This window comes from Mustela putorius, unplaced genomic scaffold (genome assembly GCF_011764305.1).
Source record: "Mustela putorius furo isolate JIRA1106 unplaced genomic scaffold, ASM1176430v1.1 tig00003867_pilon_pilon_pilon, whole genome shotgun sequence".
NCBI lineage: Eukaryota > Metazoa > Chordata > Mammalia > Carnivora > Mustelidae > Mustela > Mustela putorius.
This window is the reverse complement of record NW_025422019.1, coordinates 25,531,365-25,559,000: the sequence shown is the minus strand read 5'-3', so window position 1 is coordinate 25,559,000 and position 27,636 is coordinate 25,531,365. Positions and strand designations below refer to the sequence as shown.

The 27,636-nt window shown below is 39.5% G+C and overlaps 1 protein-coding gene and 1 pseudogene across 9 annotated transcripts in view; one reads left to right on the top strand and one right to left on the bottom strand.

Moving 5' to 3' along the window:
• Positions 1–27,636, top strand: part of GTDC1 (glycosyltransferase like domain containing 1) — a 414,534-nt gene that overhangs the window by 272,814 nt on the left and 114,084 nt on the right. The window lies entirely within an intron of this gene.
• Positions 25,033–25,967, bottom strand: LOC101690658 (annotated as a pseudogene).

Sequence of the window (27,636 nt, the reverse complement as noted above, 5' to 3'; positions counted from 1 at the left end):
AGAGTATTTCAGGAAAAAGAGAAAGTGTGAAAAATAGAGGCACAAAAAAAATTATGACGCATTCACTGACTAATAGTTCTGTGAGTCTATGATACGTGATGGGAAGAGTGGAGAGGAGGCTGGCTGGGCGCTCAGAGGCCAGAATCTGAGAGCTGTTTTCTGTGCTAAGGAGCTACGTTTTATCCTATAGGATGTGAGAGCCAGCAAGCAAGACATTGACAGGGTAGAAACAATATCAGCTTTGTTATATGTTGGAGTGTGTTGGAGTTGATGATGTTGACCCGGCGAAAACTGTGAGGCCATCCTGTCCTTGAAGTGAGTTGCTGATCATCTGGACCGGAAGAGATGAAGGGATAAGCGTAAGGAACGGAGGAGACTCGGAGACTGGATTGTATGGGCGTGACTGAGAGGAAGGGACCTACGGTGAAAGGTGGAACCATTCAGTAGGGATGAAGACATCGGAAGAAATGAGCAGCTTTCTTAGAAACAGATTTGAGCTCAAGAGTTAGGCCCAGGAGTACCTCTGGATATTCCCAGTTGGAAGCTGAATTCATGTATTAGAGCTAATTCATGTGTTGGAGCTAAAAGTAAAGATTTCTAAACTTGTCACAATATACAATAGACGCTGAGGGGTGCCTGGGTGGCTCAGCCATTAAGCATCTATCTGCCTTTGGCTCAGGTCATGATCCCAGGGTCCTGGGTTTGAGCCCCTCATCGGGCTCCCGGCTCAGTGGGAAACTGTTTCTCCCTCTCCCACTCCCTCTCCTTGTGTTTCCTCTCCCGCTGTGTCTCTCTCTGTCAAATAAATTAAAAAAAAAAAAAAGCTTTAAAAAAAAATAAAATAGAAGCTAGAAATTGGTGTTATTGAGACTCTAGAGTTCTTGAAAATATTTTTTTCTTCTCATTTGAACCAGTATTTAAATTTACATGACTTTCACTAATGATCTGCATCTGATGATATTGGACCTGCATTCTGGGATAACAACAATATGCTAGCCTGAGAAAGGACTGTACAGATTGGTATTGGAACACAGTCCCCCCAACACAGTGCCCAAACCAACTCACTTCATATATTGATGTTACCTGTTTGGCTCCTATTGACATTGGGGTTTAAAACTCTGGCAGAATAGGTAGGTAAAGGAGAATGGGTTCAAAAATCAAAGTCCAAGGGAAGACTGGGCACTGGAAGGGAAAGAGCCTAGGAAGGAGAATAGGAGGAAGCACCTCTAAAGTCTTTTAATTTTTTTTTTCTAGGTTTTCTCCCTAGATTTCTCTTTATAGCCTTCTCATTGACCTTTGGTAGGCTGCTCTCTGTGGACTACGTAATCTGTTTTGTTCGTATTAGCAAAGCTCTTCCTAAACACTAGTTCCTCCCTACTTCCTGTGGCCTGTGAATTGTGTTCCCGTGTGGGAATTTCTTTTCTAGTACTTAGTGGGAAGTTTATGTCTTTCCAAATACTGAGTCCTAGAAAAAATTCATTTGTAAGATCTGGAAAAAATATTACAATTCTCCTGTAATTATTAAAGCTTTAAAAATCAACATAGCGCTATTACTGGTCAGAAGAAACCCACACTGGTCAGCTTGAAAGTAAGAGCGGGAAGCCCTGGCATATGGGTTGAAGGTGGGAGTGCTGCATCTAGGCGCTGGGACTGGGCCACATGGACCTTGAGCAGCCGGGAGCATCAGGATCTTTTGGGGATTTATTTAATAGTTTGGTCCTCATAGGAGACAACGTGCTCCCTGAGGGCAAGAATTATATGTCTTATGTCTTGTTTACCTTTAGTATCTTGCCTTTTACACATTTTGGTCTCTCAGTCACCTGATGAATAGCAGGTGATGTTAATTTAAAATAGGAAGGACAGAAGTTTTTAAGAGAATGAATAGACGGATGGATGGAAATGTCCAAGAAATGTTTCTAATGTATTGAAAGGAGGTTTTACAATTTTATTTTTTCTAGCAATTTAGTTACCATATAGCCAACTAATTTACCTTAAGTGGCAACACACACACACACACACACACACACACACACGTTTTATGTTTTTCTAGTCATATAGGGAAATTCAATGTCATGCTCACCTTGGTATTTAAAAACACTTTGTAGGCAGTGTAGGTGCTTTAGGATCATTATTAGAAATGGAATCTCACTGCCTTTGTTCAGGTATTACACGAAGGTATAATTTGGGATGTATCTCCAGATGGAAGTTAAGCCATCTTAATATAGGAAATTCACCTTGTTAAAAATGTCTTGAGAGAAAGAGAGAGATTGAGATTGTTTTGCCATTACAGAACGTTTTATTGAAGACACTGGGGATGGTTTTGTTAAATATTTTGAAAAGTCCTTGGATTCTCAGCACCAGCACTTCTCCGACATTTTACCTACCCTGTTTTCTTGGAGATTCTCAAAGCCATGCCTGCTGGACTCCCTCTGGAAAAAGCACGATTCATCCTAAAGCTTGACCTCATAGACTTCATTCTCCTCATCCTCTTGTGACCCAGTGTGCTGAAAGGAAGAACTAGAGCAGACCACGGCAGCCGTGGCAGGGAAGGGGTTTCCATTTTTGCATGATGGAGGGAAGAAGGGACAGAAGATAAACAAGCAAGGCAAGATGTATGTGAGATAGTGAGGCATTCTGCGGAAAAGAATGCTGTGGGAGAGAGGCCCAAGACTCCGAAGTGTTGTGCGAAGCTTTGATTAGCCATCACCTTTTACTGGTAGGTCTCATGATTCATCCAGTTTGTAGACATGCTTCCTTTAGGCCACAGTGTTTCCAAAATATCAAACCTGGATTCACTCTTCACATTTAAAAGCCTTGACCTTTCACATAGAAGTCCCAGATTTCTGGCTTTTCCTGGAAAATCAGGAAGATCTGGCAGAATCCCAGCATCAGCTGACATTGAGTACAGGCTATCCCCTTTGAACATGTCATCATAAAACTAGAGGCCAGTAAAGTGTATCTGTGTGTAATGTTACTTATACAATAATAGCACGTACTATGGGTCAGGAGCTGTCTGAAGAATTTGGTGTGTATCGACTAATTTAATCTTCGAAGCAACCCTCTGAAGCATGTGGCAAATTGAGGCACAGAGCGATAAATTAACTCTCCCAGGGTCACAAAGCCAGTGAGTGGTGGAGTCAGTAGTTAATCCTGGAAGGTCTAGGTCCCAAATCCCATTCTGGCCTTCACATGTATGCCTCGTTGCTGCCACCGAGTGAATTTCATCCATTTATATTAAGGTTGAGATTCCGGGTCTCTCTAATGACCCAGGCCTTAAGATCTAGAGTAATCCTAAATTTATAGTTAGACCTTCGTAGTAGTTCCTGTTCAACGGGTAGGGGGCAGTCCAGTAGTTGATGCCTCCCAACGTTGTGCCCACTTGTCTGCCTCCTGCAGAAGTATCCATTCCTTTGGGGCTGGCCCTGCCCTTGTGAGCAGTTCCAGTGAATGCCCCTGTCTCTCTGCCTCACCATGTTTCCTAATCTGCTTCATTCAGTTACCTTGACTTCCTCACAAATCCCGAGATAAGAACAACAGGGCGACAAAAGCTATGCATTTGTCTGAGCAAAATATCCCACACAGAATGAAAAATGAAAGCTAATATCTTTTCATTTTTCCTCTTTTAACTCTTTTTTTTTTTTTAAGTCCATTTGACTCCTAAGCTAGAACTACTTCTAAAGAAGATAAAAAAAAGTCTCAGAGGATTGTGTCTGTGTGTGTACGTGCCTGGATGTGTGTGTGTGTCCATTTCAGGGAGGTGAATGCTTGTCACCACTTAAGTGGTGACGTTTGACTTCAAAGGACAAAAAGCCATCCGTTACCTGTATATCAACAGTGATGAAGCTTAGCAACAATAAATATTTAGCAATGCATGAGTCCTCCTTTACCTCATTTACGGACCGATTGGAAGGTTTTCACAGCTCAGGGGACTGAGATTTGGCATCTTCTCTGCTAGCCTAAGTTCATTTTTTATCTTCTTCCTTTTCAGAAGTTGTTTCTTAGTTACAGAACATCAAACAAAAGTTGGATGTAGTTTCAAACTTGTAGGGGCCAGTTTTTTTTTTTTTTTTTAATTTTAACATCTATTGTTAAACAATAGCCTTCAGAGACAGATATTTATTATAAGACAATATCTTCAAAATTTTATATATTTTTCAATCTGTTTGATCAGTGGATACCATACTTGTCAACATTTTGAGCTCATGAGAAAATTTGGCTTTAAAGGAAACCAAAGAAAGAAGGGTCACTGAGTGGCACTACTGACCCTGGGGAGAAGGCTGACATTCTGTGTTAGGAAGGGTGGCTGCTGCATCTCAGGCAGCAGTTGAGGTACTGGTCCCAGACCAGCCGAGCTCGCTGCAGTGCTGATGGGCAGGAGTCAAGACTAGTTGAGGTCCAGAGGCTGTGTCAGCCCCATAGTCCAGGCCAGGTCAGACTTCCAGAGATCATCATCAGCCTTCTAGTAACAAAAGCAAAAACCCTCACACTCAACTTATTATTGACCTTGATATACACCCCTTTCACATTTCTTCATAAAGCTGTGATTTATCTGAGAGTAAGAGTGTTAGCGAGATTTTGTTCTTGGGGACCCTGCTACTCATCAGCTATGTGACGTTGGGTTCACTTACTTAACCTCCGTGGGCTTCTGTTGCAGACTCTTTTGTAATGTGAGGGTGAACGAAATGATTTCTGAGGTACCTGCCCGTTCTGATTTTCTGGGAGGCTTTAGAAGTTGGTGGGAAAATAGAATTCCCTTTATAATTTTGCTTTCATAAATATGTTTATTAGAATATAAGCAAAGAACCTTCTCTGTGCTGGGTCTTCAGATCATGGGGCTTGTTTCTTCATCTCTTCTAAGGACATGAGCCTGGGCAGGGAGATACTGTTTCAACATCATTTTTTTGGTAGAGTGTCTAGAGTGTAGCTCTACCTGGAAGCATTTGTTTTCTTCTGATCTCTTGAAACAAAACAAGATAGCCTTAATGTTTCTGCACACAGTGATGGGCAAAAAGCTTACAGATCCTCTTGGCCTAGCCTTAGCTAAAGGAAGAAAAACAAGCAACTCTCTTGAACTTGCTTTCCCATTTTGATGATACCGAGCTACTGTGCTGCAAAGAGGAGCCTGTCATTGGGAGACAGAGCCCTGGTTTCAAGTCCTGGCTCTGCCGTCCTGAACCTCAGCTTCTTCAATCTGAAAATAAAGATGGAAACACCAGGTTGTTGTGAGGCTCTGTAAACTGTGATACCTCTTTCATATCCAAGGTACTATAATCAAGCTTTCAGCAAAAGGAGTCTGCTTCTGCCTCTGACCTCCCCTCTCATTCTCTCTCTCTCAAATAAATAAATAAATAAATCTTAAAAACAAAACAAAACAGTACACACATGCATGTATATCCAAAACAAAAGTTCCATGAAACAATACTACTAGAGATTCATGTTCATGTTTCCTTTTCTCTTTATGATCTCCAGTTCATTTCTTTTCAGAATGCTGATCATGACCCACTAAATTGATCCGGTCATGAAAACACTGACCTAGCGCACACTTGATCATTTTCTTCTTCCTTGGGAATACCAGAGTTTGGACATGAATATGTATGTGCAGTGTCACTGCATGACCAGAATCCTGTCCCCTGTGCCGAGAGCCCATGTGTATTCCTTTAAAATAAAGGAACGAGTAGAAGTTTTACAGGAATAGAATTAGCTGGGGGGTCTTACTTACTGTGTGACTTTGAGGGAGCTGCCTAACCTTTCTGTAGCTCCGTCTCCTCTTTTAAAGAACTCGGGTAATAGTACCTATCTCACAGGATTAAATAAATGTCTGTGCAGTGTTGAACACGAAATAAGCACGACTTCAGCACAGACTTAAATGGTAGCCATCATGAGTCATTTTGTCGCCAAGCCTTTGCTCCTCCCTTCAGGATGCTCTTTCCGCCCACTCTCAGATTTGTTTTCTTGATGCCCGCAGTACTGTAATGATCTCCTTGCTGGTTCAGCGACCACACTGATCCATCTTGCATACCAAAACCAGATTCAGTTTCCACAAACAGCCCTGCATCTCACCGCCTCACACTCCTGGTTTCATCCTGTTACTTTCCAGTTGCCATAGAAGTCCTGTAAATCCATTCTTTAACCTGCCATTTCCGACTCCTCTCAGTGATGTCAGCATGACACGGACATTCATTCCTCAGCAAGCTCATTTCCTGAGGGGCTGTCGTGTGCTGGCCTGGTCCCGCTTCTGGAGACTCAGCAGTGAACACCACAGTCAACCACCGCTTTGGAGCAGTGAGGACATGGGGGGATAAACAAGTGAACATGTCACTATAGAATGTATAATAATAGACTGGTGTTTATTGTATACTGCATAATACTCCTGTACACTAATATATAGTGTATAATAATATATAGTTTTGGTAACTTGGGGTAGTTGTAAGTGATACGAAGAAAAAGAAAGTGAGGTAAGGGAAAGTAAAATGTGAACCTGTTTCACCTCCTTAAATCCTCTGCTCTCGCTAAGGTGATCTCATACCAGCACCGGAAGGCATGTGCCCCCACTGAGATGTGTCTCCACTTTTTCTTTGCCCTTCGGGGTCCTTCTGGCTCTTCACAGTTCTGTCCGAATCCTTCCTGCTCTCCCAACCTCACACTCATCTCTACTTGCCAGTGCAGCACTTGCTGTCTCAACTACTTTTTTAATTCCACTTTGTATTCTTATGTATATTTATGTGTATTTTTAAAAATCTCTCCAACTAGATTATGGGGAGAAACAGCATGTTCTTTTGTGCAGTTCTTAGAGTCCTACCATAGTACCTTGTGCATGTAATGATCAGAGAAGTGTAGAGTTGTTGGGAGGGGTATTCCCTACCTGGTTGCAAGGCATTGTTACAACTCAGAGGGAACTTGGCAGTTTCTATCAAAATGTGTAATGTGCGTGCTTTATGACCTAATAATCCCATTTATAGTTGTCTTTCCTAAAGATACGCTAACATAACATTGAGATGAATGTAAAAGGATGACTGTAATCTTTTGCACTCTTTTCAGTGTAGTATTTTAGAAACAACCTAAATATCTATTTGTCTAGATTATGATGTATATATTCACTGGAACACTACCTATGCCATTGTTAAAAACAATGAAATTGGCTCATATTTACTGATCAGAAAGAGGTCCATGATATAGTTACTTGGAAAAAAAAAACTTAGGAAAAAAAAACAACGCTGAAAAATCATATGTATGGAGTGCCGGGGTGGCTCAGCGGGTTAAGCTTCTGCCTTCGGCTCAAGTCATGATCTCAAGGTCCTGGGATCGAGGCCCACATTGGGCTCTCTGCTCAACGGGGAAGCCTGCTTCCTCCTCTCTCTCTACCTGCCTCTCTGCCTACGTGTGATCTCTGTCAAGTGAATAAGTAAAATCTTTTTCAAAATCAATCAATTAATTAATTATTTAAAATTAAAATAATATGTATACTTGGAAACAGTGAAGGTGAAATAAACTGTGTGCGGTGGGAGATGAGCACACCAGCTTCACCAATGCAGCCGACTACTCCCAAATATTAAGATGTAAATTTACTTAGGGAAAGATTTATAGATTCCTATAAAAGTTAGGCAAACTATTAAAAGTCATTGACTGTCATTTTATAAAGAATAAAGGAGAAGTGGGTTTTTTAAAAAAAACAGTGGCTCTTTTTGTCTCAGATTTCAAGTTGTGTGTTTTGCAAATCTGTCACCCTTACCGTCATCATTATTACTAACATTTTATCGATTGAATTGTACACACGTCCCCCCCCCCCAACTATTTTAATACTATCTAAACCGTCTCCACCATGGAGAAGCCCAGCCAGTACTTGCTTCATGCAATAGTAGAAAACTCATTACCTACTAAACTGGTTGACTTACTTTTGGACACCTCTGATTATTAGAATTCATTTTTCCCTGGAGCCAAAATCTTTCTCCTTACAGCTTCCTTCATTGTTCTTACTGCTTCCCTTTGGGGACTTACAGAACATTTTCCTCTTGACAGCCTATATAAAATTTGAAAGTAGTTGTTCATGTTCTAACAATTTACCTTGTTCTCGCTGTGTAGGTAATTTTAAAAAGGTCTTAGTAGTTCTCTTTTGTCAGCAGAAAACCAAAAATATGACAGTGAAATTAATTGGTATTAACCTTGATTATGACTTAATTCCAAATCTACGTATCATTATTATTACTCTTATTATTTGATAAGAAGATATATAGATCTGGAGCTCTCTTTAAACGTTCTGTCTAGATTGTGAGGTTCTAGAGCAGAGCATTTTGTTTTATAAATCTTTATTTCTTCCTTCTCTTCCACTCCCACATTACCCATGATAATACTTAAATTTATTATGCACCTACCATATCTTTAGTAAATAGATGGACTAATTTATTTTATCCACCTATGTGTACAATGGATTTCGTTTGCTATACTAAATATAATTTTTGGTGCAGGTATCCCAAATCTAAGACATACGGATCTCTGATATTTACCGTCAAGTAATATTAGGGTGCTGACCGTCAGTGTGACTGTATTCTGAATTGGAGTGCCACAATAATTCCTTAGCTAGTAAAAAAGAACCTTTTGACAAGCAATTGATAATAAAAGGATTTATATAGACTATGTCTTTTTGTCCTACAAAATGAAGTTTAAAATCTCATAAAGTTTCTGTTGGATATCTATGTAACGTTTTTAAATGACATTATATCAAGTTTGGGTTTAACTCACTGATGGTTAATGTCCTATTAGTAGATGACTTGTTATTTTAGTTATTACGTATAAATTTTTACCAATTCTTTGCAAATCTTTTTGTGTCCGTTGCATTGTATTGACAACACTGAAAAATCAAATATTTTACTTTAAGGAATAATTTCTCCAAGTCACGTATCAGTATCTTCAAACTTTATTCTATATTTTAGCTGCTTACCACAATATTGACAGGCATCTGATTATGTGGCCTCGTTCTAATTATAGATACAGGCTACTTCACAGGGAGCTGGATATTTCTAAGAGACTAAACAAAACGTGTAATGCTGTGAACAAGGAAAACAGCAGCATGTTTTTACTATAAATTGACTGTTGTCATAAACAATAATTATCAACACAGTGTTGGTACCATGATACTGACTTGGGCCTCATCATTCAAACTATTTCTCTTTGTATCTTACTGTGATTTTTTAGAGGGGGAAAAACCCAACAACTGTCAGTCTAATCATTATATTCAGCCTACATTACCAAGCAAAACATATTTACAGCTAGATCTACACTGTTTTTACAAGTTTATTAAAAACATGTGTTGCCCAGTGCCAGGAATAGCTACAGCAAATGCTAACACCAGTAGGCAAACTGTCTCTTCACTTTCTTCTGAAGATTTAGCTACCCCATCACTTCAACTATGAGTTACAAAGGAGATGTTCCGATGTGAAAAACGTGTATCACCAATAAGAACTGTGGGGCAGGTGAGCACCCGCATGCAGAGGGCAACAGGGCTTGTGGTGGTGGGGATGTGACAGTAGAAGGGCTTAGATGAAGGCAACCAGGAGATCATGGCGCTCTTCTCTACCATTGAACTGGATCACAGTCAACAAATAATGAAAAAAAGTTCAATCATGGGACTTGGGATTCTTTGGTTTACTTTAAAGAAAAGGAGCATTTCCCATGATCTACTTTAAAGCTGCATTTATATTCTGTGTAGATATTTAATTAATTTCTTAATAATCTTAATTATAATAATTTCTTTTGTAATTATGGGTTTACTGACCCTCTGCACAGCTCCACTACCCTCAAATAGCCTGGAGACACCACAGGATTCTCTCCACCTTGTTTGCCACCACTCCTAACATGTAGTAAGAGCTCAACAAATATTTGTGCAGTGACTGAATTTCTGAAAGAAAAGAAAAGAAGAAGAAAGTCCATTTTCTACATTTGGCATGTAACCATCCTCTATTATTCTTTCCCCTCTCCGAATTCCTACAGTCCATGTATATTAATCACTCAGTTCATCAGTTGGCTACATAACGTATTATGTTACTCCCTAGCTGTTCGAGGTATGTACATCTAGCTCCACATTAGTTTATTGGTTCCCTGGGGCCCTTGTATTATTCCTTTTCAGCAACTAATCTGATGAGGCATCCACTGGGCATTTAGTACATACTTCGTGTCTTCACTGTGTTAAAATAGATTTCAAACCAATGTGAGAAATAGCATTCTATCATCTGGTCTGAACCATCAGCCTGTTTCATTCTTCAAAGACTCATGAACTTCCCAAGAATTAATCCAGGGGCATAGAATGATGTGGTATTTCCCTTCACAGTTAGGAGATAACTTTCCACAAGTTACAATTGCTTTGCATTGTTGAGTGAGTGATAACGGATTGGTTTTCCATCCCTTGATGGCATATCAGGTTTAGTTCAAGATTGGGAAATGTGTTTTCAGGATGAAAAGCAAATGTCAGTTTCCCTTTAATGATCTCTTTCTAATGATGGTGATTATATAATAATAGTAATAATGATAATAATAATAAATAATTCTAGAAGGGTGCTACTATAAATGTTATTCAATAGCAGTGAATACCCACTTACACATGTTGCAGTCATAGTTAATTTATGAAGCATGTTAAACTTGTCTAACTGCTTGCTTTCCCCTCTGAATATGGGTGTTTATTCAGGCATTTATAGTGATAGTGTAGTATCTATGCAAAAGGAATCCTGACATGTCTCGTCATTAAAATCCTTGAAGTTTCCCAAGAACTGCAGTTTTCAGTTAAGTAGTTAATTTTTTTCTTTTTTGTCTTACTGGTATCATACCGTGCTTTGAAGAGAAGGATTAGGTGCCTCATTGTATCTCTCTACCAAGAAGGTAGTTTGGCACAAATAGGTGAATGGCTTCACAGGTGGAGAACAAAAATCTTAATCTTACTACATAGAATGACAGAAGGCCACTTTCGTATTCAATTAGCTATGAGAATACACATAACCTGGATAATTGCAGGTGATTCAATACTCCATACGTAGTTTCCTGAGCATTTAACTTTCTTCATAATTTTCTTTCATTTTTATAATGAAATACATATCCAATGTATGACAAAAAAATCAAGGTGGAAATTTACATGAAGTCATAGACTATAGAGATGACAGTGGCAGCAGTGGTCAGAAAACCATTCAGTGAGGAAGAGAATCTAATTGGCATTCTAGAAATCTTCAAATCCTATCAATTCTATCCCAAACTAGAGACATTTGTAGGATTCTAAATCTTTGCATGGTGGGGCTCCTGGGTGTCTCAGTTGGTTAAACACCCAACTCTTGATTTCAGTTCTGGTCATGATCTCAGCATCCTGGGATCAAGTTTCGCATCGGCCTCCATGTTCTGCACGGAGTCTGCTTGAAGATTCTTTCTCTGCCTCTCCATTTGCCCCTCTCCCTGCTCACACGTATGCTCTCTCTCAAATAAATACATAAATAAATAAATCTTTAAAAAATCTTTGCACGATGACTTCATCATGAATTTCAGAAAGGTGAGCTCAACATTAATATAAATATTGTGCATGGCTTTTAACTTAGCCTAAAAAAGAACGACTTTGTCTACAGATTACAGGAATCCCACCTTTGCCTTCATTCTACTAGAGGCACTCTCCTCACTGTGTTTGTGTCGTGCTTTCAGAATGGATCTCTTGTCTCAAGCCACTCATATCAGTTCTGGTTTTGGAACATCTCTTTTTCCAGATGATCTTGACTTTTGATTTATAATCCTGAGAGAGGCGACCTCTGAGATTAATCTGCTCACAGAGAGAAGCAGACAGACAGACAAGATAAATATTAAATAATAGATAGTGGTGCATTTCAGAGGGTTTTCAAAAGGAGTGATACATTCCTCGAAAGAAAATGAATATATGAAAGTACTTCGTTTCTTTCTGTCTACTCTGTCCTCCCCCCTCCTTTGGTCTTTCTCTCTCTCTTACCCTAATTAGGGTGGAGGACCTTAAGTTGACTATTTTCAGTAATATTTAATGTACTGAGAGTTAACTGGATGGCTTCTAAGTAATACCTTCTCTCTTTAGCCTTTTCTACTTACTTTTCTATTTTATATGATCTTGTCAGGTTTTAAAAAGACTCAAGCTCACTTACCTCAAAGCTGAAGAGTCATCGAAGCTCTCTGGGTGGCTTTTTTTCTTAAAGTGTGCTGTGTCATCTTATACAGTCTTAGCATTCATATTTAGAAAAATGGTTTTATATTTCATCTAATTTAACACTGCTGTAAGAGTAGAAATTGATTTTTGGTACAAGAGTAGACCATACGGATCTACCTTTCAACAAAAAACCATAATGTAAAACAGCAAAAAACAATAACAAAAAACAAACCAATCCTTAGTATGTTAACTTTTACCATTTCTTGTTTGTTTAGCTAATATTTTATTCTGTCCAAATATAAAACTTCCATGTATCAGTAAAATTAACAGGGGCTTTTTGTCTGATGATGTTAGCATCATTTCTCATTTTTCAATATCAAGTCCATTGGTCCTGAGTCTTGAATGTTTTGATTTGATAGTGTCCTTCAGTTGCCCGTTGAAATCCTCATGGGCAGCATGGTCATAGAGATTGGTTATGATTCTCCATGTGGACTGCAGAAAATAGTCCCTCATTTCCGTGTTCAGGAGATGCTCTCCTATAGCCATTCATGTGAACTTAGATAGTTCATACTATGTCAGATTTGGTGATTTCAAAGTTGTGAAATCAGCAGTGACTGTGTATCATAACTGGTTGGAAAGTGTGTCTCACAGCTGGCTCTCTCTTCAGTTCTTGTTGGAACTAACATAATAAAGGCTGAGGAGTGTAACCATCTTCTGTTTTTCTTTGCTCTGCTTCTACCCTTAACCACTTGTCTTTGCTCCACATCTAAGATTTGCTCTGCACTGTGCTAAACTAACGTTTTTAAAATACTGCCTAGTACAAGCCCATTACATTAAAATTTTTAGTTTCTGCTGCCTACAAGTGAAAGTCACATTTCTCAGCCTGCCACCTGAAGCCATACATTCCCTCCCCACCTCACTCATCTCGCATTCTCCCCCACCCTTCCATGAACCCCAGTAGGTACATTCATGCTTCTCCAAGTGTATTATCCACATTTCTCTCTACCTTTGCATTGTATTCCTAGCCTTCTACCTTCTGGTCATATTGTGGCATTGTGGAAAGAGCATGAACTGTACATGGGCTAGAAATGGATTCAGATCTTGAATCTACCACTTAATAGATGCATGGTTATAAATTTTTTACTCTCTGTGCACCTCAGTTTTCTCATTGGTAAAATATAAGTGCTGAGAAGGTTAAAGTTAAATTGAGGGTAATTTGATTTCACACACACACACCACACACACACACACACACACACACACACACACACACACACACTTCTGGTAGTAGGCATTCAGTTCTATTTTTCCTGAAATGCCCTTTTTTCTTCTCAATTTCTATCTGAAATCAGACCATACTTTCTTTACTCTACATTCAGCTTGTCCCTTCTCCTTGAGGTAGCTTCATTTTCTCTTACTCCTGAGCTAGATCTTCATCTTTAGAATTTCTCTGACATTCGTGGCCACTCTTTAGCACTAAGCATGGATTACTTTGTGAATTGTTTATTGTATGTATTTAGATATACACACAATCGGTCTCCCCTATGAATGAATCATGAAGGCATAAGTGCCATCTCATACATATATACCTCTTTGTATCCACAGAAATTCGAGTAGGACACTACGAATGCTAGAAACATAATGAACATTTGGTCTTACTGGTGTGGTGGTGATGAAATCTCAAGTCCATCACCATGTATTTGCACAAAGTCAGCTTCAGTTCATTTAAGAATTGTGGACATTTTTGAAGCCTGGGCTATATACCAATACATCTGTACCGGTTACTTCGCCGTTGTACAGTCTGATGGTGGGTGCCCAGATATCTAATTGTTCAGTATTTTTTTAAATCTCCCTGTACTGTTTATGGTACATTGTCTAATGCAAAAACCTCTATGAATTATTTTATATACTTATATTTAGTTCCCCTTGGAAAGAATTCAGAACAGCAACTTTCTTTCATTATCTGGTTTGGAAAAGAAATGTGTGATTTCTGATGAATTGTGTGCTATTTTCTGAGAATTTCTCCACTGACACATCTTTTGAACAGAAGAGATTTTTTCCCCACGTTCTTACTCATGAGCTTTCAATAGACTTCAGATGTGGAGAAGCATTGCCCTCCTCAAATACGATTTGCAACTGCATTTCATTCACTTTCTTCCCTTTCATGAAATTGAGATGGACGTCTGAGCCAACTTAAAAAAAAAAAGTAGATGGGAATTGCTTTTTTACTCGAATAATATTAGATTGTCCTACAAACTTATGCTTGATGCTGTAAGGCAAAATCACATACCTTGGATATTTTTTTTTCTTTTTAAGTATAGTGAAAATTAAAACACAGTTGAGAATAATATTGACTCAGAATAACGCAAATGTGGTCTATTTCAAAGTGAGGTAGCTATCTGGAAGAGATTTTCAACTTTGGATTATGTTGGTGCTAATGGTTAAACCTGCATACCTTGTCTTTGATGTTCTGTCTGGGCTTATGTGAAGTAATGGGATTAAAAATAAAGTGTACACCTTTCTTTTGATCTGAGTATCCAAAAGGAAAAAATATAAAAAAGCCTGTCTCCTGCTCTGATTTAGCAAATACCACTGCTCTAACAAAACTGATGTGATGCTGAGGTTCAGTTCACAGATTTGACAGGTAGCGTACACTAAAAGGTTTTCGTAGCCATTGTCCTTTCTCCTGAAGCAATGTCATTCCAGAGAGTGCTGTATAAATGTGGCTTTACACCATCTACAAAAATCAAGGCAAGTTCGATTACTTTTGAGCAGCCGGTCTCAAATAACTTGTTTCTCTGGTAACTGATAACAAAGTAGATAATTTAGGACTCCTGGTAAGTTAGCAAGAAAGTGACAATAAAAAGATGCTGGCATAAGGACTTTACCTTGCTGGCCTACTTTCAGAAAGAACCTGTTTATTACATATTTTCTAATGAGATTCTGCTCATCTTCTACTTGGTTGAACATATATATATTCACACACATACATATTGACACACTTCAAAGACTCTACTCAGTATAGAAATTAATCACTCCATAGAAATTAATCACATCAAACTGTGGTCATTTCAAAAATGAATGAATAAGATGTTCGGATATTTCCCATGAGAGAAAATAAGAAGGGGTGGGGGAAACAAATACATTTTCAGGTGACCTAAAAGGCTTAGATCAGTTTGACTATTGTGCCTAGAAGCTCTTAACCCAAGTTAGGCATTGTAATGTCTTTATGAAACCCTTTGGTGTTTTGAATAGATCTTTTAGTGGACAGGTGGCTTTTTTTGCAAACTGTCAGGCCATGCAACATTCACCAAAAGGAGGTGATAAGTTCAAGTGCTCTTTCCAGTACTAATGATCTTAGGAGGTATGATGCATCCATGATATCAGACCAAAACCAAAGTCTTCTCGTTCTTCCAAAGACCAGCTTCTCTTCCTCTTTCTGTCTCCGCTCCTGCAATCATTGTCTGTTCTTGTTTTGTTTTTCTTGTAAATGATGCCACTGTTTTCCGTTCATCCAGGTTTAAGCTCTCCCACGGTTAATATCATTTAAGCTCCTTAGCATGTCCTCCGCCCTGAAGGCCTTCCACAATCTCTTGTCTAATCTCACTTCTTTCTAGCCCCGTCCCCTCCTCAAACTGGACTGCCTTCTCTCCTGCGTCCTTTGTCTGATACTGATCCCGGTGCCTGGATGCAGCCTCGCCTTACTTTCTCTTTTCTCTCCACCCAGCAGACTTGCCTGGCCTCAACTATCATTCTACTGTTGTAAGTTTCCCTGCAAAAAACACCATCCAAAAGGCATCTCCTCTAGGAACTCTCACAGAGGGTCATTTGTGGTGTTCTTGCCACCTCAACAAAGGCCACACTCCAACACAGGGTATATCATGGGGCCTTCATAGATCTCTCCCCAGTCTCTTCTTTCTCAGCAGTCATCCCACCTCCCCCCAGACACACTAATCCTGCCGTAGGGAACAAACTCCCAGACGGTCCTTCTCTCCCTTGCCTCCACCTCCCCATATTCCTTCATCTGCCTGAAATGCATCCTTCCTTCCCTCCAGGGGTCACTCTCATTTATATTCCAGAGCCCCTCAGAAGCCCCCTCTAAATTGGTTCCATGCTCCAGCATGCTCTGGACCTACTCGCGTCCTAGCCCTCATTGCACAACGCTAAAATTCTTCTCTTCACCTCTTTTATTTACTTCACTAGATTGTGAACTCCTTGCAGTCATGACCACATTTTGTTTATCACTGTATCCACAGAGCAGTGCCGAATATCAGACACTAATGAGATTTGCTGGTGGTAGGAACAGATATGGTGCTTAGAGTCCATCTTATATTACGGTAACTATTTTCTATTGGGATGTGAGTATCCTAATAGCTTGGGCGATGCTTTAAACAGCTTCATTCAGAAAGCATATTGTATACTATGTGTCTATCGCAGGTATTTACAGGGTATTTTTCTCTTGGAATTATTCAGATGAGCAAGCACTACTCTTCAAACTGTGCTCTCACACAACTACAATTATTTCAGTACTGCTGTTATTTCAGAAAATATTTTGGGAAATCTGCTCCACTAATAGTTTAGAAACCACCCAGGAAAACCAGCTTTATTACTTATTGTGACCTGAGATATTACTCAACTTAGTCATCACAGTTAGTGGCTTTTGAACTCATAACTTCTGGTTATGAGTTAGGATGCCTCAACCCCCAGATTTAGTAATTCTGAGCATATTTATTATAATGGATTGTGAAATTCTCAAGAGCAGTGAGAGTATCTGGCATAGTCAATGAATGAATGATTGAGTGGAAGAAAAAAGTATGTGACCACCTCCAAAGACTGAAAATGTGCTCACGTGTTTCCAGTGACATCAACCTAATTGGCGTGCATTTTGGGAGAGAAAAGTTATTTCAGTGTATTTCTCTTAGCAAAATGAAAAATAATGATAAATCCGTCTCACTGTCTGAAAGTCATACCCTGCATTTTCTGTGTTGGTTAAGGAGCTTTGAGCTACTGACAGGTGTGCCAGTATTTGGGTTTGAGTTCTTCCCATCATCTGATAACTGAGTCCTTTCTTTGAAGTCTCCCTTTTCAGTCCCCCACCCTTGGGATTCTAGACTTTTACCTACTTAAGCTTCTTTCCTCATAAACTCTTATTTTGCTCCATCCCATCGTTCTTTCTGTTTCTCTTCTTTCATTCCAGTTATTGGATTTTCTGACACCTGACTATAAGATCCTCTTATCTTTATGGCCATGAACTTTTAGGGTCTTAGTGACATATGGCTCACTGGCATAGATGCTTTTAGTGTATACAGTAGACTAGAGGAGAGTATCCTTAAGAAACAACTTGGAGCCCTAGACCTCGAAGTAGAGCAAACAACAACAACAACAAAATCATAACGCTGTTGTTTTATTCTTTTAGAAAGTGGCATAAATGAACAACATCATTTATGTTGGAATAACATAGTGGAATAAATAAATAAATTCCATTATTTAGTGGACAGGTGGCTTTTTTTGCAAACTGTCAGGCCATGCAAGATTCACCAAAAGGAGGTGATAAGTTCAAGGCTCTTTCCAGTACTAATGATCTTAGGAGGTAGTGGAATAAATGGAATAAAGGAACAACATCATTTGTTGTTCCTTGCTAGTGGAATAAATGAACACCATCAACTGCAAATTAACTCACGCAGAAACAAGTGATAATGACGTAGAACAATCATGAAGGCACACTTTGTTTAGAACAGTAGTCATGAGGATTTGTTGTATCCTGAATGTGGTACAGTTATCATTGCTGCCTACACATACACATGCGCATTTGCACAGACAAGCGTGTAAAGTTGAAACTGAACACGGACGTTTTCTGCTCTGAACTTCAAGAAAAATTTAAAAGTATTCCAAAAGTCAACTTGTATTCCCTTCTTTTGTGGAATATTTAAAGAGAAAAAAAAAAAAAGAAGTTCGTGGAAGCAAAGGGGACATATTTCTTAGATAAGCCTTTGCTACAGCTATTGAGAATACATACCCCCTATTTTTATCATTCTGAATGGCATATATTTCTTCAAGCAGACTAGGTCCTCAGCAAGTCATCCATAGCTTTCCAGAAGTATACGAGTAGCTTCAGTGACATTTCATCAAATGTTTTCCAAGGTACAAGTGTCTAAGACTTAGGCCTATCGGGTCAACTTTAAAAATAATAATTGTAATAATAATAATAATACAACTGTCAGTTATAAAGAAGCTTAAGAAAGCCAAGGCCAGTGCCAATCAGTGTATTGGAAATGGATGTTACAGCACTCAGTGTTGCTCCCTTGCCTTTCTGGTGCCTATAAACCCCCATATAAAGATAGGAGTGACCCAGGCAGAAGTTGGGACAAGATTGTGGCTCTGTGTGATGATACCTAGGATGTGGTGGCATTATTATTCCCCAGGCCTGGAAGCAAACGGCATATTTGATTTGTGAATATTTCTCAGAAAATGCATTCTTACGACTTGTTTTTACCCTTTCAGGAAGGGTATGAGGGTGGTGACAGTAGAACACCCCTAGCCCAGAAGCCTGGAGTCATGGTTCTAATCCCTTGACAGAATCAGAGGTCACATACTTGTATCTTGGAATTAAATTTTCTGGAGTAGTATTCCTTAAAATGTGTTCTCTACATGTGGTTCCATGAAATGCTCCTTTTTTAAAAAAAGAAGGAAGGTAAAGGGGGCAGCTCTGCACACTTTATCTGCCTATAAGTATTCACAAAGCATATTTGTATTCAAGTGTGAAAAGCCCTGAAATAAATAAATCTGTCTAACTTTATTTAACTTAATATTTCTAAAACTTACTATTTAACCACAGATGATGATTTTTAACTCCTAGAGCATTTACTAAAATCCTGAGGAACTAGTATTTCCTAGAACAAACTTCTTTTTAGACCTTTGCCTCTCCACCTTAAAAATGAGGGAGTAAAATTAAATAATTTCTTTGGTTCCTCTCCAGTCTCAATGCTGTGGTTCTATAAAATTTCAGTTGTGTAGTCACCGAAGTCAAAAGTTACATGAACGGGGCAACTGGGTGGCTCAGTTATTAAGTGTCTACCTTCGGCTCATGTCATGATCTTAGGTCCTGGGATTGAACCCCGCATTGGGCTCCCTGCTTAGCAGGGAGTCTGCTTCTCCCTCTCCATCTGCCCCTGCTTATGTTCCTTCTCTCGCTGTCTCTCTCTCATTCAAATAAATAAATAAAATCTTGAAAAAAAAGAAAGTTACATAAATGCCAGGAAGAAGGATGATTTTTCACACTAAGTAAAAACAAATATTCTTTTACATGTTGTATTTACTATCGTGTAAGTGGTCTCTTTCCCACCATCTTAGGCTCCTTCATACTCTTTTTAAAAATAATACAAAATCCACAACCATTCCTTATTTTTAATTTAATTTAAATTGAGTTTTAAAATCCATGTTAAATTTCCTATATAGTCTCAGGTTAAAACTTTTGCGTGGTAAGTCCACAGGAAAAAAATAGGAATCATTTTTCAAGTCTTTATGAAAGTCTATATTTTTCAATTGCTGTTGAAATTGCTGTTGTTATCCCCTACACTATAAGTTCCTCAGAGAGCATGAACAGTATTTTCTTAATTATTTTTGAATGTTCCATCGCACACAATATTGGGTGCTCTGCAGTTGCTTCTTATTTTTGTAAAAGTACCCAAGAATGGCTGAATTGCGTAAAGGGAAACTACAACACTTTATCTCATGTTTTTAAATGTTCTACGGGTATAGAGACAGTTGTATTTTTGTTTTTAAACTATTGGAGAGGCAAAACATTTGTAGAACTAATACCTACTTGCGGAGTGCCATGCTTTCTGTCTCTCTGGGATGGGCTACGTTGCTCTGTCTCTGCGTCACTGTAACTGTTGTCATAGCTGTGTCTCCAGAACTATGGGGAGTAACTCTTAGACTCTGAATTTACCCAGGCACAAAATCTTTTAAGGACATTTTCCAAACTGTTTGCTATCTATCTCTCTCCCTCTCCACTCCTCAGTTTATATGTATATATCAAATGCAAAATGTTTCAAAGTATAGGGGAGAAGCTCCTATCACAGTATAATCATTCTTGATTATGGAGTTTATATGATGTTCACAACAATGGATGATTATGAATAAATATTTTTTACTGGGGGAAGAAGCAGGTGAGTTTACGAAAATACATTTCTTGAGCACTTGCCTTATGTCAGGCATAGCCATTATAATTTAATTCACAAAAGAGAAGGCATCATCAACCTTCTTGTGTTAAAGAAACTGAGGCTCAGAGAGACTGATTTTTTTTTTTTAAACCAAGGTCACGCAGTGAGTGGCAGAGTTGAGATGTAAGCCAAGGGCTTCTAATTTCAAGTCCATACTCTTTCTGAAATGGAAGCAGTGGCATATTTTTCTTCTAAAATCATCTAGCAGTTGAAGCGTTATGTTACAGAAAGGCTTTTAATAAGAGCTAAACCACTGAGTCGTTCTAAGGAGATTTCTATATCCATTCTATCAAAATGCCAAAATTCCAGAATCCTTCTCTCTTTTTGCCCGAATGCATTACATATGTCTAAAAAAGTTTGATAATAAAGTAGAAAATTATTTTCCTTAGTCATTGATGAGTGTTAGATTACATTCTGAGCCAGTTATCTGAAACATGTGTCTGTGGAGTATTGTATGTAAAATTTCAGAAGGATTGTTCTCCAAAGTTTAAAACAGAACAGAGAGGCCCGGGGCATTTGTTTGTTTTCTGTCCCTGCCCCCGCAACCCAAAGCATCTCCTTCTGACTGGTGTGACAGGGGTGCCACCACATCCAGACCCCCTGCTTTGGGTGCACACTCCCTCCTGGGCCTGGAGACAAGCTGGCCCTGAGTGAAGGGTGAGGGGACACCCACACACAGAGAATGCCCATGCCATCCATCTTCCAGTTGCTCCTGAAGGACAGCTTCTTATGGGTAGATGGTAAATATTTTCTACTCATTTTTTTTGCAAAAAAATGTTGAAGTGAAATTAATATAACATAAAATATATCCATTTTCAAGCAAACAGTTCATTGGCAGTTAGGCTGTTCACAAATGCGCTACCACCATTTCTGTCTGGTTCCAGGACATTTCTATCACCAAAGAAAAACTCCTTCCCTGCTAAGCAAGTTCTCCCCCTATCTCCCCCGCCCCAGCCCTGGTAACCACCAGTCTGTGTTCTGTCTCTATGGACTGATCTCTTCCTATAGAAGAAATCGAACCATATGTCACTTTTGTGCCCGTCTTCTTTCCTTTAGCATAATGTTTTCAGAATTCATCCGTCATCGTGTATCAGGACGTCGTTCCTTTTTATGACCAAATAATATTTCCTAGTATGTCTGTGCTACCATTTATTTACTCACTTGTTCACTGATGGGCATTTGGGCTGTTTCGGCTTCGAGGCTATTTTTTGAACAATATATGCACCTGTAATTACCCCTAGAAAGCTTGTTGCAAAAGCCATTCAAATGGGCAACTTACAGTTCCAGAGGGAGCACCATAGAACCGAATCAGAGGTTAACCTGCCACTAAGGTGCTTTTTGATACAGGACTCGCTGAAATGTGTTGTTATCCTACTTTGATAAACGATATACAGTGTGTGTGGGTTACATGTGCGATGCCAAAGAAAACTAGCTTTTAGATATAAAATGTAATTATTTATGATGTTTTTGTTTGTGTTCAGTACTGAACTTAAGAGAATTATACAATGCTTATTTGGATAACTTAGGTTAGAGACACAAAAAAATAAGTTCTCCCCAAAGCTCTAGTAACCAAAAGCGTTAAGTATACTCTTCTGTCAATTAATAAAGAGAAGCTATTGAAAACATTAAATTATCTGGCATGGCTACATATATAATAATTATGCAGCCAAGGCTTTTCCTTTTGAAACAATTTATACATTACATAAACCTAAGTTTCTCATCCAAGTATCATTTCAAGAGAGGCAAGTTTAAATAATGGAGGCAATGGGGAAACATAATATTACGATAATGTTCTTTGGTGCGGTTTGAAGGGTTTTAGGAAACATTTGGAACTATTTTTCTCATAAAGTCACTTAACTATTGAAGTGTTATGATAGCATTTCCCTCTGCGTTGTATACAATACAAAAGGAGTCCAGTTAAAGGAGACAGCAATTCTAAATATTCTGATTAGAGGGATTTCCACTAACCAGGAAATTACATGCTCTGGTGTCCTGGTAATAGCTTAATACAAAGATGCAGCAAAATAAGGAATGGTCAGGTGTTTTAGGGGAGTCCCCTTTCTTTCACATGCCCATTTCTTTGCAGCTTCATTTAGCAAACCTACATTAAACTTTCTGGAATGGATGGAAAAAGACCTGAATCTTCAGAGTAGATATTCTCTAACTAAATTGATTTGATATTTTATTTTTTTGAGGAATATTTCTAACTGGATTATAAGCTGATGCTTCTCTCAAAACTGTCGTGATGAAGAGAATGTTTAAACTTTTTTTTCACCATTATTATTGGCCTCTTTGAAACTCGACAGATACGTGCCTCAAAGGTTCTAAACATCTGTCAAGTGTTAACTTAAATTAAGTTCCCTTGTGAATTGATAACCACTATGTTCTTTGCATTTGACATATAGATACTCACTGGTGATTGTTTCTTATTATAAAATAACTATAGCCTTTTTATAAATTTAAATTGTAACAGTGATTAAAATGTAATGCGTTCTCAAGGTATATAATCTGTTGAATAAGGAAATGAAAGCTGTTTCGTGGGTGCTTTTAAGAAGTACAGAATATTTTTGTTATATTGGAGCTTAAAAACCATTTCTGTTGAGGGTTGCCGTGCTATCTGTTATTACGGATGACTAGAGGGTATGGCCAAGCTATACATCAGAATGAATAAATTTCCTTGTCAGTGACCGTTGGGAAAGTACTTGAGAGACCAACCTCAAGAAAAGGGAATTTGTTTCAGGCTGTCACTGAAGTGGTCATTTCCCACCCCCCTCCCCTTCAAACAAAAATGAAACAGAACAAAACAAAACAGAGGCTCAGGCACCAGGTAATTTAAAGGACAAAGAGGAACCGGAGACCAGCATTGCCTTTAATTGAACGCCCCTTCATAAGGAAGCCTGGTGCTTTTGGTAGGGTAGAATGAGGATCCTCAGCGACTTCAATTAAACTAAGAGGATATGTTTTCATTTCCAAGTAGAATTTTCTGAGGAAATAAACTGGAGATGGGATCCATAGCCCCAACCAGCATCTCCCATTGTGTTGCAACCTTAGCTGAAAAAGGATGGCCTTAGACAGGGACCACTAACTCCCAAAAGCAACTGAAAACAGATGGTTAACTGTTTCAGTGCCAGGGGCCACACTACACAAGTGAGCAGGATAGAATCATCCCTGCAGTTTAGAGACTGGCACACGAGGCAGTCAAATCATAACACAATGGGAGGGGCCTGGGCAGTGTTGTGTGTGCAAGTGGGTGAAACACCCAACCTTGCCAGGGCGCGACCATCTGAATCCTGGAAGCCGGACTTGCATTGTTGTGTCCAGGCCTCTGTTCTAAATTAGCGAGAGATTAAAAACATAATCCTAGAATCTTTCATTGGCGGGTATCTTTGTGGTCCTCGTATCCTAGAGGACAGCTCCTGTTGCTCATAGGTTTTACCTTAGAAAGATCCAAAATGAGATTTCCTCGGTATATCCATTCACCCCAGTGCTACCCTCTGAACAGAGAACAAGCAGCAGAAAACAGGCAGACTCCACTCCCCGACAGTGTGAGAACCCCAGTTATATGAAGACCTGCTCTTCCCAGCTTTGTTCTGCATGTCCTTGGTTGCACTCAGACCCCACTTCCCACATCATCTTTTCCAAGGGATTATACCTATCTGTTCTCAGATTTGTGAAATGTTTCTCCAACCTAAACATAACCAAATTCTATTTACTCCCCATATTTTTCTTCTGTTGCTAAGGGTTTCATGATGCTAAGTGAATGCTTTCTTTCAAGTTCCTGATCATTTCCACATCCCCAACTCATCCTTCCATCTCTAATTGTCTGATTTAAGTCCAGAAAAGTAGTTTCCCTACTTGCTTCATCTGCCTTTTTAGAGCTTAAACTCTTAGCCAAGTGAGTCAAGAATTTATCCAATACTGTGTTTTTGCCAAGCAAGCCTTCCAGATGGTGTCCTCATGGTTGAAGGCCCCCACCGCTGCTTTATGTTACTTCTGTGCCTGTTTTGTAGTCTCTGTTACCAAACCATGCCCTCTACCTGGCCTGGTAGTCTGGGGTACACTTCCAAGAAGAAATAAGTATGTATATAGATATATATCACCACCATTTTTTTTTCTTTTCTCCAAAGTGCTTTCACCCTTGGGTTTATAACCTACCAGACAGATATTATGATCTTTGTAATATACATGGCTCTCTACTTTGAGCAAATCTTTTTCTTTTGGATGATTTTTTTTTCCTTTTGGCCAGGGTTTATTCTTAATAATAACCCTAATATTGAAAAGCTAGTATTTATTCAGTGGTGACTAGGTGCCACATTCTGTACTAGGTTATTAATATCTAAGACTTCATTTGATGCAAACTATACTAATAGTAATTCTTATAATGTAGATATCATCCTCTCCATTTCACCTGTGAGGACACCGAGGCTTGGGAAAGTAAAGTCACTTGCTTGCCCAAGGGTATACCATCGTAAGTGATAAGCTCAGAATTTGAACCCAGAATCCTAATACTTTAACTCTTGAAGTCTTTTTTTGAAAAGCAATGGTGTGACTATTTATTATGTCTCAGAGGCAAGGAGAGGAAAAACCTCAGCAGGCTGAAGGTGGGGGAAATTCTAGAGTCCTGTGTAAAAGATAAGAAGGTCTCTGCTGGGCCCATTACAGAATGAGTGCAGATCCTCAATAGATCATTCCTTTTGTTTCTCCCCTGGGCTTCTTGAGCTTCTCAGAGCTCTTCAGAATGATGTCATGTAACACAGCATTGCGGATCTCCATGACCAACCACTGGATATCCTAGCACTCTTCCTTGTCCAGAGATTGTACACCAGCTGCCAGTAGTCACCCACATGGGGCTGCTTGGCTCACAACATCGTCCCACTGAGAGAAATACTTGGAGGTTTGAATGTGGAAGCTTTCCAGCCTGTTGTGAAGGTTGTCATCAGTTGGAACACCTTCTCTTGGGTTGCCACTCCAAAATTGTTTGCGTCTTCGATCTGAGGTTTCTATAGCTGCAACCAGGTAGTGACCAGGTTGAGTTGCTCAATGGATCCTTGATCTCTGGCTTTAGACACCAAAGGAGGACCACAGTCTTCTCACTGCAGTTCACTGGGCCACACAGGAGACCTTTGTCTTTTTCTTCCCCTTTCTTCTTTTCATCTTTGTTTTCTTTCTTATGCTGTTCTACTGCTCCTCCTTCCCTTTCTCCTTGACTGGTTCAGGCACTGGGATGTCCAGCTGGACCTTCAGATTGCTCAGGTTGGCTTCATTGAGAGCTGGCTCCTTTAAAAATGCATCTAACTCAGGGGCCAGTGGGGTGGCTCAGTCAGTTAAGTGTCTGGCTCTTGATTTTGACTCAGGTAATGATCTCAGGGTCCTGAGAGTCCTGGAACCCCATGTCAGGCTCCACAAGAAGCTTGAGATTCTCTGTCCTTCCCCCCCTCCCCGGCCATGTTCTCCCCACCAACACCAGCACCAGGGTGGGGGGGGGGAGGCATCCAACTCAGAAATCTTCTTGGGGAAGTAGCTCCCCAGCATGTTCTCTGTGTAAATGCATAGGTCTTCATGGAACACATTCACTTTGGTTGGACTTTAGGCTGGACCTTGAGTGTGGCCATGGCCAGATTGGGAGCCTAGCACCCTGTGAGAAACAGAATGGGCATGGAGACAGGGAAGCAAAAGCAGTGCTCACCACCTGCATGGCCTTCCTGGGTAGCAGGACATCAGCACTTACATTCCTAATCAGTACCTGCTTCCCTTCCCCTGTTCCCTTGCAGTACCTTAGAAGTGAATCTTACCTGTTAAGAGCATGTCTTCTTGCATAAAAATTCCAAGTTAAATCGATCTTGTTCAACCTTGTATGTTAGTATACAGACCTGTTAGTCTCAAAAATTTCATCCTCATTGATTTCCCTTTATTTTCCCTTGGCATTTTTACCACTTGCTCCTTTGTTTTATTCTGCATGGTTTCAGGTTTTATGAGTTGTGTCTGAGGATTTTTCTCCCTCTCTTCCTTCCAAAATTTAGCTTAAAGGTTTCTTAACAATACTGGCCAATTAGGGATATACTTTCCTAGCTTCATAAAGAACACTTTTCTAATGTCTTCTTTCCTTTGTTGGAGTTTATAGAACCAACTCTTAGCACTGTCCATGTAGCTACGTGTTTGCTCCATATATCCTTCTTTTTTTGCTTGTACAGTTCTAACCTTCCCCTTAAGAAAGAGATAAACACCATCCATCCATACCTCCCCGCCCCGCCCCCGCAACTCTACCCTCCTCCCCAAGTTCCTAGTTTTCTTCCTAGATGGCAGGTACAGTAGTTCTCTGTTCTGGTAGCGCTTACGAATCACCTGGTATAAACAAATACCAGTGCCCAGGGGCTAGCCCAAATCAATTGAATCAGAGTTGTTGGGGACGGGCCCTAGACATCATTAGTATTTTTAAAACTCCCCAGGTGCTTTAAAACTTCTGATTTGCATCCTCATTAAGACTCACAGCGTTATGAACTTTGTCTGGCAGTAACATTCATTCCCACTGGAATGAACAGAAGTGGGTACATTTTATGAATCTTGGCAGACTTCATCTCCTACGAAGATTCATGCTGTAGGAAGACAACATGCCTCTTACTTAGCTTGGCTACAGCTTTGTTCACAAGCATGAACAAGTTCCATGAGGATTCTCTTCTGCCTGCAATTAGTAATAGCACTGTGCCTACCTCCTAAGGTTTGAGAATACTCCTAGAGCTTTGTGGTGTATCTGCAATCAGCCTCCATGGAGAGCCCAGCACCTTTGGTGTACTTCCAAGAGCACACTTTTCTTCCCTGTCTCTCTTGGCGTATAGTCTTTTGCTGACTCTTCTCTTGTCGTTTATTTTTCTCTCCTTTCTTAACATCTTTTTCTTTCGGATTCCCTTCTAAGATCTTTTTATGGTTCTGTTATAATCTAGGTCGGAGAGATGTCCTAAAGTCTATTCATCTTCTCTAGCAGGAAACAAATGAACATTTAGAGTAGACTCAACCAAGGCAGGAACACAAACAAAAATACTGTTTGTAAGGTGTGATTCCAACCTTCTAGAGCTGACTTTTAGTTCTGAAGGGAAAATGAAGTTACATAAAAGCAGCAGAGCATATGTAGTCATCATCATTCTGGAGTCTCAGAGAAAGCATCTTGAGGAAGGTAGATCTTGAACTGAACCTTTCAAGATAAGAGTAGAGAGGGTACCTCAGTTTGACTGAAAAACATTAGTAAAGGTATGGTGGTGGAATTCAATACAGATTATATGAAGGAGA